The 12,163-nt window shown below is 44.5% G+C and overlaps 1 protein-coding gene across 1 annotated transcript in view; it reads right to left on the reverse strand.

The window, feature by feature from the left end:
- The window catches only part of LOC311144385 (G protein-coupled receptor kinase 5-like), a gene marked incomplete at its 3' end in the record, with an annotated part of 54,598 nt that overhangs the window by 41,478 nt on the left and 957 nt on the right, over positions 1–12,163 (reverse strand).

Consider the following 12,163-nt stretch of genomic DNA (forward strand, 5'->3'; position numbering starts at 1 on the left):
TTGTTGATGCTGATGAGAAAGTAATGTATGTTTTTAAAACAACATTCTTAGAACGTTCTTTGAACACTACTAATGTTTTCTTGTGGTTTTTATGGAACATTTTCTTAATGTTCTGAGAACATTACTTTAAATACAACCATGAGGAAACCTGTTGAAAACGTTATGCTGAAGTACTGACATTTCCACAGAAGAACGTTGTTCCTTAACATTCTCTGAACAATTTGAGAACATGACTTTATATAGAACCATGAGGAAACCTGTAGGAAACATAATGCTGAAGTACTGAAATTCCCACCTAAGAAACATATGGTTCTCAGAACGTTATGTGCTAGCTGGGCAGCCATTATTGACGGCAATCAGCGAGCCATTAGGGTTAAGGTCAGCAGATTTTTTTTTACCTAGTCGGCTCAGGGATTCGAACTAGTAAGCTTTAGATAACTGGCCCAACGTTCTAACCGCTACGCCGCCTGCTGCCCCAGCATAGCACTGAATCTGTCCAAAAGGCTTTTGTCTCCAACACACACAAACAGACAACCATCAAAGCACAACACACAAACAAATGAACAGCTCACACGACACACAGATACACAAAAAGTCAAAATCAAAGATAGTCGCCTCACACAGCAATCCCGGAAACAGGGTTAAAGTGATTACGATGGCCCTCTCTAGGCTCTCCACTTCCTCTCCAGCTGTTCTCCATTTTCTTTCCTCTGTGTACACACACACACACCACACTTTTCCTCCCTCCGAATGCTCATATCCTATTTTCTCTATGAAGCTCATCCATCCTCTTTCTTCTACCAGAGTTCATCCTCTCTTGGTTCACCCCCTCTCCTCTCTTGGGTCACCCGCCTCTCCTCTCTTGGGTCACCCGCCTCTCCTCTCTTCGTTCACCCCCTCTCCTCTCCTGGTTCATCCCCCTCTCCTCTCCTGGTTCATCCACTCTTCTCTCCTGGTTCTCACCCTCACCTCTCTTGGTTCACCCCCTCTCCTCTCTTGGGTCACCCGCCTCTCCTCTCTTCGTTCACCCCCTCTCCTCTCCTGGTTCATCCCCCTCTCCTCTCCTGGTTCATCCACTCTTCTCTGCTGGTTCTCACCCTCACCTCTCCTGGTTCACCCCCTCTCCTCTCCTCTCCTGGTTCACCCCACCCCCTCTCCTCTCCTCTCCTCTCCTGGTTCAGGCCAACTCCTCTCCTCTCCTGGTTCAGGCCCTCTCCTCTCCTGGTTCACCCCCTCTCCTCTCCTCTCCTCTCCTCTCCTCTCCTCTCCTCTCCTCTCCTCTCCTCTCCTCTCCTCTCCTCTCCTCTCCTGGTTCACCCCCTTTCCTCTCCTCTCCTCTCCTGGTTCAGGCCCTCTCCTCTCCTCTCCTGGTTCCCACCCTCTCCTCTCCTGGTTCTCTCCCTCTCCTCTCCTGGTTCTCCCCCTCTCCTCTCCTGGTTCACCCCCTCTACTCTCCTGGTTCACCCCCTCTCCTCTCCTGGTTCTCCCCCTCTACTCTCCTGGTTCTCCCCCTCTCCTCTCCTCGTTCACCCCCTCTCCTCTCCTGGTTCATCTACTCTTCTCTCCTGGTTCTCACCCTCACCTCTCCTGGTTCACCCCCTCTCCTCTCCTCTCCTGGTTCACCCCACCCCCTCTCCTCTCCTCTCCTGGTTCAGGCCAACTCCTCTCCTCTCCTGGTTCACCCCCTCTCCTCTCCTCTCCTCTCCTCTCCTAGTTCACCCCCTTTCCTCTCCTCTCCTCTCCTGGTTCTGGCCCTCTCCTCTCCTCTCCTGGTTTCCACCCTCTCCTCTCCTGGTTCTCCCCCTCTCCTCTCCTGGTTCTCCACCTCTCCTCTCCTGGTTCACCCCCTCTCCTCCCCTGGTTCACCCCCTCTCCTCCCCTGGTTCACCCCCTCTACTCTCCTGGTTCACCCCCTCTCCTCTCCTGGTTCACCCCCTCTCCTCTCCTGGTTCTCCCCCTCTACTCTCCTGGTTCTCCCCCTCTCCTCTCCTCGTTCAACCCCTCTCCTCTCCTGGTTCTCCCCCTCTCCTCTCCTGGTTCTTCCCCTCTCCTCTCCTCCCCTTGTTCACCCCCTTTCCCTTCCTCTCCTGGTTCCCCCCCTCTCCTGGTTCCCCCCTCTCCTGTGTGATTAATGGATACAGAACACAGTCAGATTGTTTGTTTATCTGAAGAGAGCAGTGTAAACTGCCTGGTCATGCACTACTGAAACCAAACACATTTGAAAGTCCAGTGTCACTGTTGCCATATGGCAAATACCACACAAGACATTCCCTCACAGGAAAAACAACCAAGGTTATTTGATATTTGGCATATATGGTAGTGATCTCCAAAATAGCTCATTCTGTTGTGCCTTCCCATGCCCTCCATTCTCTCTCTCTTTGTATGCCAACATTCTAATACAAGTATCTGACTTGAAACCCTCCTCTTCTCTCTTCTCCTTATTCTACCCTTTCTGTGTCATGCTGGGGGCTCTAAAATGAGCGATGGATCTGGGGCATGCCAAGGGACTCAGGAATACCAAAAACAGCCTTTAAATAGAGAACTCTGATAAGGTCTGGGAACTGGGAAAACAGCCCAAATTTCACAACACTAAGAGGCCACCGTGGGTCAACGTCTACCCCTTAACTACTACATGTTCATTCCCCTTTCTGGTGTGTATATACACTACCAGTCAAAAGTTTGGACACACCTACTCATTCAAGGGTTTTTCTTTATTTTTACATTGTAGAACAATAATGAAGACATCAAAAACACATATGGAATCATGTAGTAACCAGAAAAGTGTTAAACACATCAAAATATATTTTATATTTGAGATTCTTCAAATAGCCACCCCTTGCCTTGATGACAGATTTGCACACTCTTGGCATTCTCAACCAGCTTCATGAGGTAGTCACCTGGAATGCATTTCAATTAACAGGTGTGCCTTCTTAAAAGTTAATTTGTGGGATTTCTTTCCTTCTTAATGGGTTTGAGCCAATCAGTTGTGTTGTGACAAGGTAGGGGTGGTATACAGAAGATAGCCCTATTTGGTAAAAGACCAAGTCCATATTATGGCAAGAACAGCTCAAATAAGCAAAGAGGAACGACAGTCCATCATTACTATAAGACATGAAGGTCAGTCAATACGGAACATTTCAAGAACTTTGAAAGTTTCTTCAAGTGCAGCCACAAAAACCATCAAGCACTATGATGAAACTGGCTCTCATGAGGACCGCCACAGGAATGGAAGAACCAGAGTTACCTCTGCTGCAGAGGATAAGTTCATTAGAGTTACCAGTCTCAGAAATTGCAGCCCAAATAAATGCTTCACAGAGTTCAAGTCACAGACACATCTCAACAACATTCAGAGGGGACTGTGTGAATCAGGCCTTCGTGGTCTAATTGCTGCAAAGAAACCACTAGTAAAGGACACCAATAAGAAGAAGAGACCTGCTTGGGCCAAGAAACATGAGCAATGGACATTAGACCGGTGGAAATGTGTAGTTCCCACTGTAAAGCATGGAGGAGGAGGTGTTATGGCGTGGGGGTGCTTTGCTGGTGACACTGTCTGTGATTTATTTAGAATTCAAGGCACACTTAACCAGCATGGCTACCACAGCATTCTACAGCGATACGCCATCCCATCTGGTTTGGGCTTAGTGGGACTATCATTTGTTTTTCAACAACACAATGACCCAACACACCTCCAGGCTATGTAAGGGCTATTTTACCAAGAAAGAGAGTGATGGAGTGCTGCATCAGATGACCTGGCCTCCACAATCTCCCGACCTCAACCCAATTGAGATGGTTTGGGATGAGTCGGACGGCAGAGTGAAGGAAAAGCAGCCAACACGTGCTCAGCATATGTGGGAACTCCTTCAAGACTATTGGAAAAGCATTCCAGGTGAAGCTGGTTGAGAGAATGCCAAGAGTGTGCAAAGCTGTCATCAAGGCAAAGGGTGGCTATTTGAAGAATCTCAAATATATTTTGATGTGTTTAACACTTGTTTGGTTACTACATGATTCCATATGTGGTTATTTCATAGTTGTGATGTCTTCACTATCACTCTACAATGTAGAAACTAGTAAAAATAAAGAAAAACCTTTGAATGAGTAGGTGTCCAAACTTATATGTGTGTGTGAGTGAGTGATTCAATATAGATGCACGGACAGACACTAACATAACAGAGACAATTATCCTACACAAGGCAACACATGACAGCACAAAGTATAGAACCATAGCTACCTTTCAGCTTCTTGATGGTGGGGGCTTGCTCTGTAGCTATGCGTGAGCGACAGCTAGTATGTAAAACATTCTCTGTCTTCTCTCTGTCTCCATACAAACAAACAGAAGCATGCAGAGAGGAAACGGGCTGGCCTGGGCCTCTCAACTATCCTCTCATGGATGTGATTCTCCTCCCATTAATGATCTCCAGTTGTCTCCCCAATAAAACTCCCCAGCATTATGTCATGGCTCAGCCCTCCGAGAGAAGCCCTGAGGGAACACACTCCAGGCTCTTTGTGTGTGTGTGTATATACTGTCCCTCTCTCTCCCACTCGTACGCAAACACACACACACACACACACACACACACACACACACACACACAGAGAAATGCACTGCATAGTGGATAGGTGTTCATCATGCTTTTCCCTGACATGTCCTGCCAGATCAGTCATCATAGAAGACAGGACACTAGAAGAGAATAAGCTTTTTTTTTTTGGAAAAACTACTGCAAAGTAGCCAATGATGTCTGAAACAGAAGTGGATTTCAATTCAAGAACCTTCTCATTTCACTTCTCCCTCATTGACTCATCCTCTATAGATCTAAGAGGACTGCCAAATCCAATGTTATAAAAAGGAGAACCGAGAAAGTTGCCACACTTCAACTGTGCTTCGATATATACGCATACACCGCCTATACCCAACCCAAATCTTTAAGGAGCATAAAGACCGTTTTTTTTTGCTCCTGTGGCTTGCTGAGACTTGTGCTATAACACGATCAAACAGCATTTCCCCCCCACGCATTACAACAAAGGCTCCTCAAAAAATAAGCCTGAGGTGAGATCCATCCACATTTCCTTTGTATTATTATTTGTTTAACTCTGCATCGTTGGGAATGGCTCGTAAGCAAGCATTTCATGGTAAAGTCTAAATCCATTGTATTTGGCGCATGTGACAATAAGAAAAACAAACTGTAGCTTGATTGTCAACTATGCACTATCTAACCGCAGTTAGCTGGAGCGTGCATGGTGCTTGCAGTACTACAGGTGTTTGATTCCTGCATGGTCGACATATACTCCTCTGGATGTGTTGACTGTGCATCTATTGCCATTTTACACTTTGCAGGTACATTTTTAAGACAAATCACTCTCACTTGCAGTAATAACTACTATCCCAATGTTAATCAAGGAGTGTTCTTTTTTTCTATACCATGTCAGGGTTTTTCACACACCCTACACCTTCAAGTACCAGCGGCAATGTTCCCTCTAAGCCCTGAAACCGCGGTGTAGCTCCCCGAGGACTGCTGCACAGAGCGCAGAAACTATCAGCTCAAGGAGAGAAGCATGAGATTGAACTTCACTGAACTTTCTAGAGTTTTCCCTGTTAGTTAACACTATCAACGTTTCCCTTTACTGTGGCAATTGTGATCGAATCAACGCAATATTAGCCACTTTCAATTCAACATACCGAAACAAAACGAGATTTTGTTGTAGGCTGAACACATCAGAGTAGGATTCTATTGCGCACGACTCAGCCCGTCCTCTATACAGACCCGTGCAGCATAAATAATTAAAGCTGCAGTAGGCCTACATGCAAATAGACCATTGCCATATATGGATCTGTGCCATACAGCTGTGGTCGTCAGTAGACGCGCTTGTTTTGAGATCTAAGCAAGAGCTGCATGTAGCCACGTGTGCACATTTTCTTCATACCCTTTGCTAGTTAGTGAGTTATTAGCCCAGTTATAGATAATTTGTATTCAGCAATAGTGGAGTGATTGCTTCCTACAAGAGCAAGTCCTCTAGAGCTTATTTTTGTCTTAAAGGGTCAGTGTAGTATTTTGAGACAGGCTTGAATAAGCTAAGTAGCCAATAGGCAGAGGGTAGCATAATTTGTCTGATTCTCTGTAATAATGGTATGGGAATAATAATGCACTTTATTTTGTAAAGTGGTTTCTTGCATCAAACAACACAAAAACATTTTCAGTCACCTCCTTGTCTGAAGGACAAGTGGATAAACAGGTTAATGTCAAGCCCTGCATGTTTTTCTCAAAAGTGTCATGGAATGTAGGCCTACATTGAACACCACACATTGGCTGCTACTGTAAACTGAATGATAGAACAGTTATTTCCATGGTAAAATTTTATAGGATGCATTTTCTCCATTGTTCAAGTTTGAGCTCAGCAGACATTAAATTTGCTCAGTGCCTAAAATAATTAGATGGAACATTGACCAGCAGGCACCTCCTATTACCTAAAACTGTCATTTTCCAACATTGTTAGAATGTATTAGTAATAGTCTCATAATGTTCACCTTCCTTCGTGGGCACTGCCAGTATAACCAACAAACCACTCAGCACAAGTCAGCCAACAGGAGAGCATGGACATGGTCACACAGTAGTCAGTCAGCTATGGCATGCAGGACTACATTGGGTTTAGCGACCGAGTTAGTGGCTCACACTAATTCACAATGGCCAGTGCCCACTGTGTAGCCTCTCTGGAAAAATAGGTAGCCTCTCTCTTTTACTCTGTCTGTCTTGCTTTCTTTCAAAACCATCTTAAAGAACAGTCATATTTTCTGTGTCTATCTCATTACATATTGCTGAAGTAAAACCCACTGATTCAGCAAACAGCCATATTATCTTGTGCCTGAAAATAAATGGTGATGAACTTTCCAATAACATTGATGTGCATAGAGTGGCTTAGGTGGGGTGAAGTACACATCAGAGGTAGCTGTTGGCTTTAGAAAGACAGCTGTCATTTTCTCACCATGTTTCTCCTCAGTTCACCTCAGTAGATGTGAGGGGAATTCTTGTCTGTGTTCGTGACCTTTTAACGACAGTAAGCTGGGCTCTACTACAGTCTAATCATAATCACGCAGCTAACAATTTGTTAAACAAAACTTAAAGTGGATGTGCGAGGTTGAATTTGTATTACATTTAGAGGGGCCCCTAGTTAACAAACATAGGAACTGTCAAACGATATTAAACTACAGACCTGAACATACATGTGGTCCTCTGTAGCTCAGCTGGTAGAGCACGGCGCTTGTAACGCCGAGGAAGTGGGTTCGATCCCCGGGACCACCCATACACAAAAATGTATGCACGCATGACTGTAAGTCGCTTTGGATGAAAGCGTTTGCTAAATGGCATGTTAAATGTTAAATGTTATAATGGAGATAGGGATAGATCATTTAAGGGTTTAAAAGCCTAGTATAAGCAATAAAACATGTTGTTTTGTGATGATGATGGTGGTGGTGGTGTATGGTATAAACTAGATTTTAGAGCATAGCATCTGTAAATATCATGTTCAGAGACATTTTAGATTGCATCACTGTAGCATTCGCCACAAAATGGAATTCGAACCCCCTTCTACGCGTCAAAATGGTTCATAATTTTTTTTAGGCTGTTTGAAGACCTACCTCCTCTTGCTTTTAACAGTACCGTATTGGCCACAATATTCTCCAGCTCCATCTAAAATCCTTTGATTTTGCTGAATATAAATATATATATTTTTTACATCGGCACAGAAACACCTTGCTCTTCACGGCTAAATTGCTTTTCGTTTTACTCCAAATCCGAATCAAATGTATACATTTCAAATTCCTTGAAAGTCTATACACAGGCTATCGAGGAAATCCTTGTAATATTAACTAGGGCATGGTTCATATTGTCGGCTCCGAATACAGCGTCCAGAGGGCTTTTCCATTCCAATTCCGAAAACCGTTGTGTGCTTCGTGCGGAATCAAAGAAGGATAGGACTGTTGAGCCATCAATACATCCCGAAACAGCCCGAGATCTCCGCAAGACCTACATCCTTGGGTAACGCTTTCCTAACAGCGGCTGAAGCACAGAACATTAGCACTGGGGGGGGGAGTTGGTGAAGTGTACTAGACTCAACGTGCTCCACCTCTTGGTGCATAAAAAAAAAAAAGGGATGGGTTTTTTTCTCTTGGTTGTAACGTTTGGCGAAGCTCTAAGCGGTTTCCCCTGTGGTTCTGGTCAAGATATCGTGCAGGCTAAGTGCACAGCCTATGGAAGTTCAGTGATTTATAGTAACCGTTCGCAAATCTTGATCCACCAAGTTGGTGGTTCCAATATTCCATTCCATCGCCCGTGAACTTTCCAATAACATTGATGTGCATAGAGTGGCTTAGGTGGGGTGAAGTACACATCAGAGGTAGCTGTTGGCTTTAGAAAGACAGCTGTCATTTTCTCACCATGTTTCTCCTCAGTTCACCTCAGTAGATGTGAGGGGAATTGTTGTCTGTGTTCGTGACCTTTTAACGACAGACAAACGGTGTTGTTTGTACTACAATGTTTGGTTTATTGTCTGTTTTGCCAGTTTAAGGTAAAGCCTTAAAATCTGCATGTTTGTTTTCATCAGACAATCCATCAATCCATTCCTTTTCCTCCATTCGAGAAAACTTCTCTCAGTTCAAGAACATGTTCACATTTCATTCTAGATAGAACACCCGTCCCTTCATTCTAGAACATTTGTCCCTTCGCTCTAGTGTCTAGAACACCTTTCACTCTAGAACAGAGGCTGAACAAGACATAATTGCCTCAAGTAAGAGGAGGACCATCCATCCAACATAGCTTGGTTAGATCTGAAAACAGGGAAGACATGGATCGGCAATGCTATTCTCTTAGCCTGTTCTGTTGGCCCACAACGGAGGCGTGAACCTAAAATTGCAGGCTGGCACCTAGGCTACAATTCTGTTGCTACATGTCTGCTATCCCAACAACGCATCTGAATTCAACAACACACTTTTCCCTTTACTCTCCTTCATTTAAACAGCCGATGATGTTCGTTCAGGCGGCTTGGGTTCCACGGCTGCTGCCAATGTGAGAGTTGTGAATGGGGAAGCGCGTACACACACACGTAGGTGTCATGAGCTCAGGGTCTACTGCAGGATGTTGCCCTTGTCAGAGCTCAGATTACACACACAGGAATTCATACGCTCCTTACACACACACACACACACACACACACGTAACGGAGTAGCCTCCCTTCCACAGCTCAGCAAATAGAGGAAGTTGATCTCAGAGGAAATGCTTCCTAAAAATCAAGTACAAGTGACGCTTAGTATTTTAACAGGAAGAAACACTGCTGCTCTCGCTGTTCTATAACCCTTCCGGGGTAGTCTGATATGTAAAACACCGGCTGGGTTTACACACCTCTGCTTTGTGAGTGCAAAAAACGCAGAGGAACAGGACAACAAGTGCAGTGTTTTGTGTTTTCATTCAAATCGACTGTTTGCACTTTCCCCATTGTCACAAGAGAAGTAGAACTTATGGATTGCACCTTTAATATTTCTATGTTCAACACGTCAGCATCTTCCAATGCTGTGGGCTGTGACTGGTAATATGAGCTGTTAGCTGATCCTCAGCAGAGATGAGAAGGCTGAATGGAGGTTTGGATTTCACTGCATCATCCCCTCAGCATCCACCGCAAAAACAAGATTACTGGACACCAGGGAGAAACGGAGGGAGATTGGATGACCACAATGCAGTCAATCTGACATCAAAACTGCATGCAACCCTTCACTTCAGCTAACACTGTAGGTTACAGTCATGATATAATGATATGAGTGTGTGTGTGTTTAGCCTTTTCCTGATTCTGAATTATACTCAGGTCTTACTAGCTACTCTGTTGTTCCTTGGTATTTGAGACCGAGCAGGTGAGATAAACTTCCTGGAATCTCAACCGTGATGTCATCAAAGGTCCTCTTCAGCAGGCCTCAATATGTTCTATTCCATCCTCTGGCCCCTTTACAAATCCTCCCTTGGAGTGATCACTTACCTAACATGACTGAATTGGCTAATGTGTCAGATTAGTGATGATTACTTACTTCAAAGGAATAAAGGAGAACAGAGGGATGCATTTACCAAGTACTGGAAGAGGGTCTCTCTCTCTGGTCAGCACTGCAGAAGGCAGGGGATATTGATGGCTTTTTATTTCTCTGCTTGGCTACAGTTCACTTTATTCCAGTGATTTGGGAAGTATGAGGACGCTGGCGTAAACACTGGGAGCTGAGTGTAAACCGGGCCTTCCTGTTGTCTCTCTGACTCTGGGAGCATTCCGACAGGAAATGCAGGTCTCTCTGTTCAGCTCTGGCTGAGAGACACTCGCATAAACAAACAGGAATAAACCTGGTTCTCTCTTCTCCATTCACATTCTCGCTATGTCCCTGGTCTGTGACCTCAACCAGCCTCGGCATACAACGTGCGTACACAGTACACACACAGATAGGAGTGTCCCTGTACACCCCAGACTGACAGAATCTCCCAGGCATTCATACAACCGTTGACACTCTGGGCTCTGTCAGATATGGCCCTTAATCATTCTAACATTACCAGGCATAATCTAAACGACTAAGCACTCATTAGACTCAATACACAACACACTCCAATCAGCAATGAATCACGAAAGATAAGTTGACAGTTGATCACTTGTTATGGAGCCATCTTCACCAAGATCTTATAAATCAGCTATCAGCTCTTCACAGTGCAAATCTCTGTTGATCATGTATGCCTTTTCACTATCAACTCTGAGCGAAAAGCAACAGTGAATCCACTGATGACCAATGAAAACCCCTTTCAGTTTTTGGGACATACCAGACCATGGTTTACACACTGTTGTGCCAACCCAACCCGTACTATGCTGGCTCGGGTATAGAGCAGCTGGGAGAACAAGGATCTGTCATGAGTTGCCATTCCATCTTCTTATTTAATCAAAAATGACTTCAACATAGATATGTTCTTTTCATTACCTTGCACATATCTGAACACATGACAGTTCCATGTTATTCAGATTAGAGAACACTATACCACTCCTGGCCCAGCAGTGGTTCAGAATCATGACATAACGATTTGAATCTTCTTGGATCACCTGAGGAGGCCTGGTTGCCCAAAAAACTGTACCTGTGCTATAGGAATTATGTTTGATGCGCTGATTTTCTTTGGAATCATCTGTGATCTGGCAGTTGTTGTTTTTTACACTGTAATAGGCTGGTTTCAAGCTGTATCTCGAAACAATGAAGGACCCTTGTATGGCAGCAGTACACTGACTGCAAACATCTCTCTCTCTCTCTGTCTGTCTGTCTCTCTTCCTCTCTTTGACCCAGTGCAGCCAATCCATAAGTATGTCATTATTACTGTGAGATAACCACTGGGCCAGCCACAGGAACAGTGCCTTCTCCTGCGTCACTGCTCAACTCCACAGAGAGCCTGTAGCCACATTACACCATGCACAACTGTGTGTGTGTGTGCATGTGCATGTGTGTCTAACGGTGCATTTCTCAGAGTGAGAGGAACACAGCCTTCTCAGTTTCTTTGTATTCAGATAGACGGGAAGCTTTATTTTATGGCATTAACACGACATAAAAGCCATTACATTCTCATTAGTAACCTACTGCAATGCCAATAATTTCATCAGTTTGGATCCTTGTTTGAGTCTGAAGTGAGGGGATAGGCCTATGTGCACGTGAAAGGATATTTCCGAAAATATCAATGAAGGTCAACAACAAAACAGCTCGTCTCTGAAACTCTCCACCTGCCGAAACAGCTCGTCTCTGAAACTCTCCACCTGCCTAACACAGACGGTAAAGATGAAATTAACAGAACCTAAGTGGCCAATCACACGGTTGTTTGGGGTATCGAAGTGGAAAAGGCTGCATTTTGCTGCACGGAGACCACCATAGCCATTTAGATTCAGATCACGTCATAGATCATCATAAATGTGCCACTGCCAACTGTAACAAATGATAATCAGATCAGAGTTTGACCCCAGTTCTAGTAATACCGTCTGAACATGTCGAATGTTGTTGCGAAATAATTGTTACAGTTTCACCGCTGGGCTCTACTACAGTCTAATCATAATCACGCAGCTAACCAATTTGTTAAACAAAACTTAAAGTGGATGTGCGAGGTTGAATTTGTATTACATTTAGAGG

The sequence above is a fragment of the Coregonus lavaretus genome, assembly GCF_964263955.1.
Source record: "Coregonus lavaretus genome assembly, chromosome: 17".
Taxonomy (NCBI): domain Eukaryota; kingdom Metazoa; phylum Chordata; class Actinopteri; order Salmoniformes; family Salmonidae; genus Coregonus; species Coregonus lavaretus.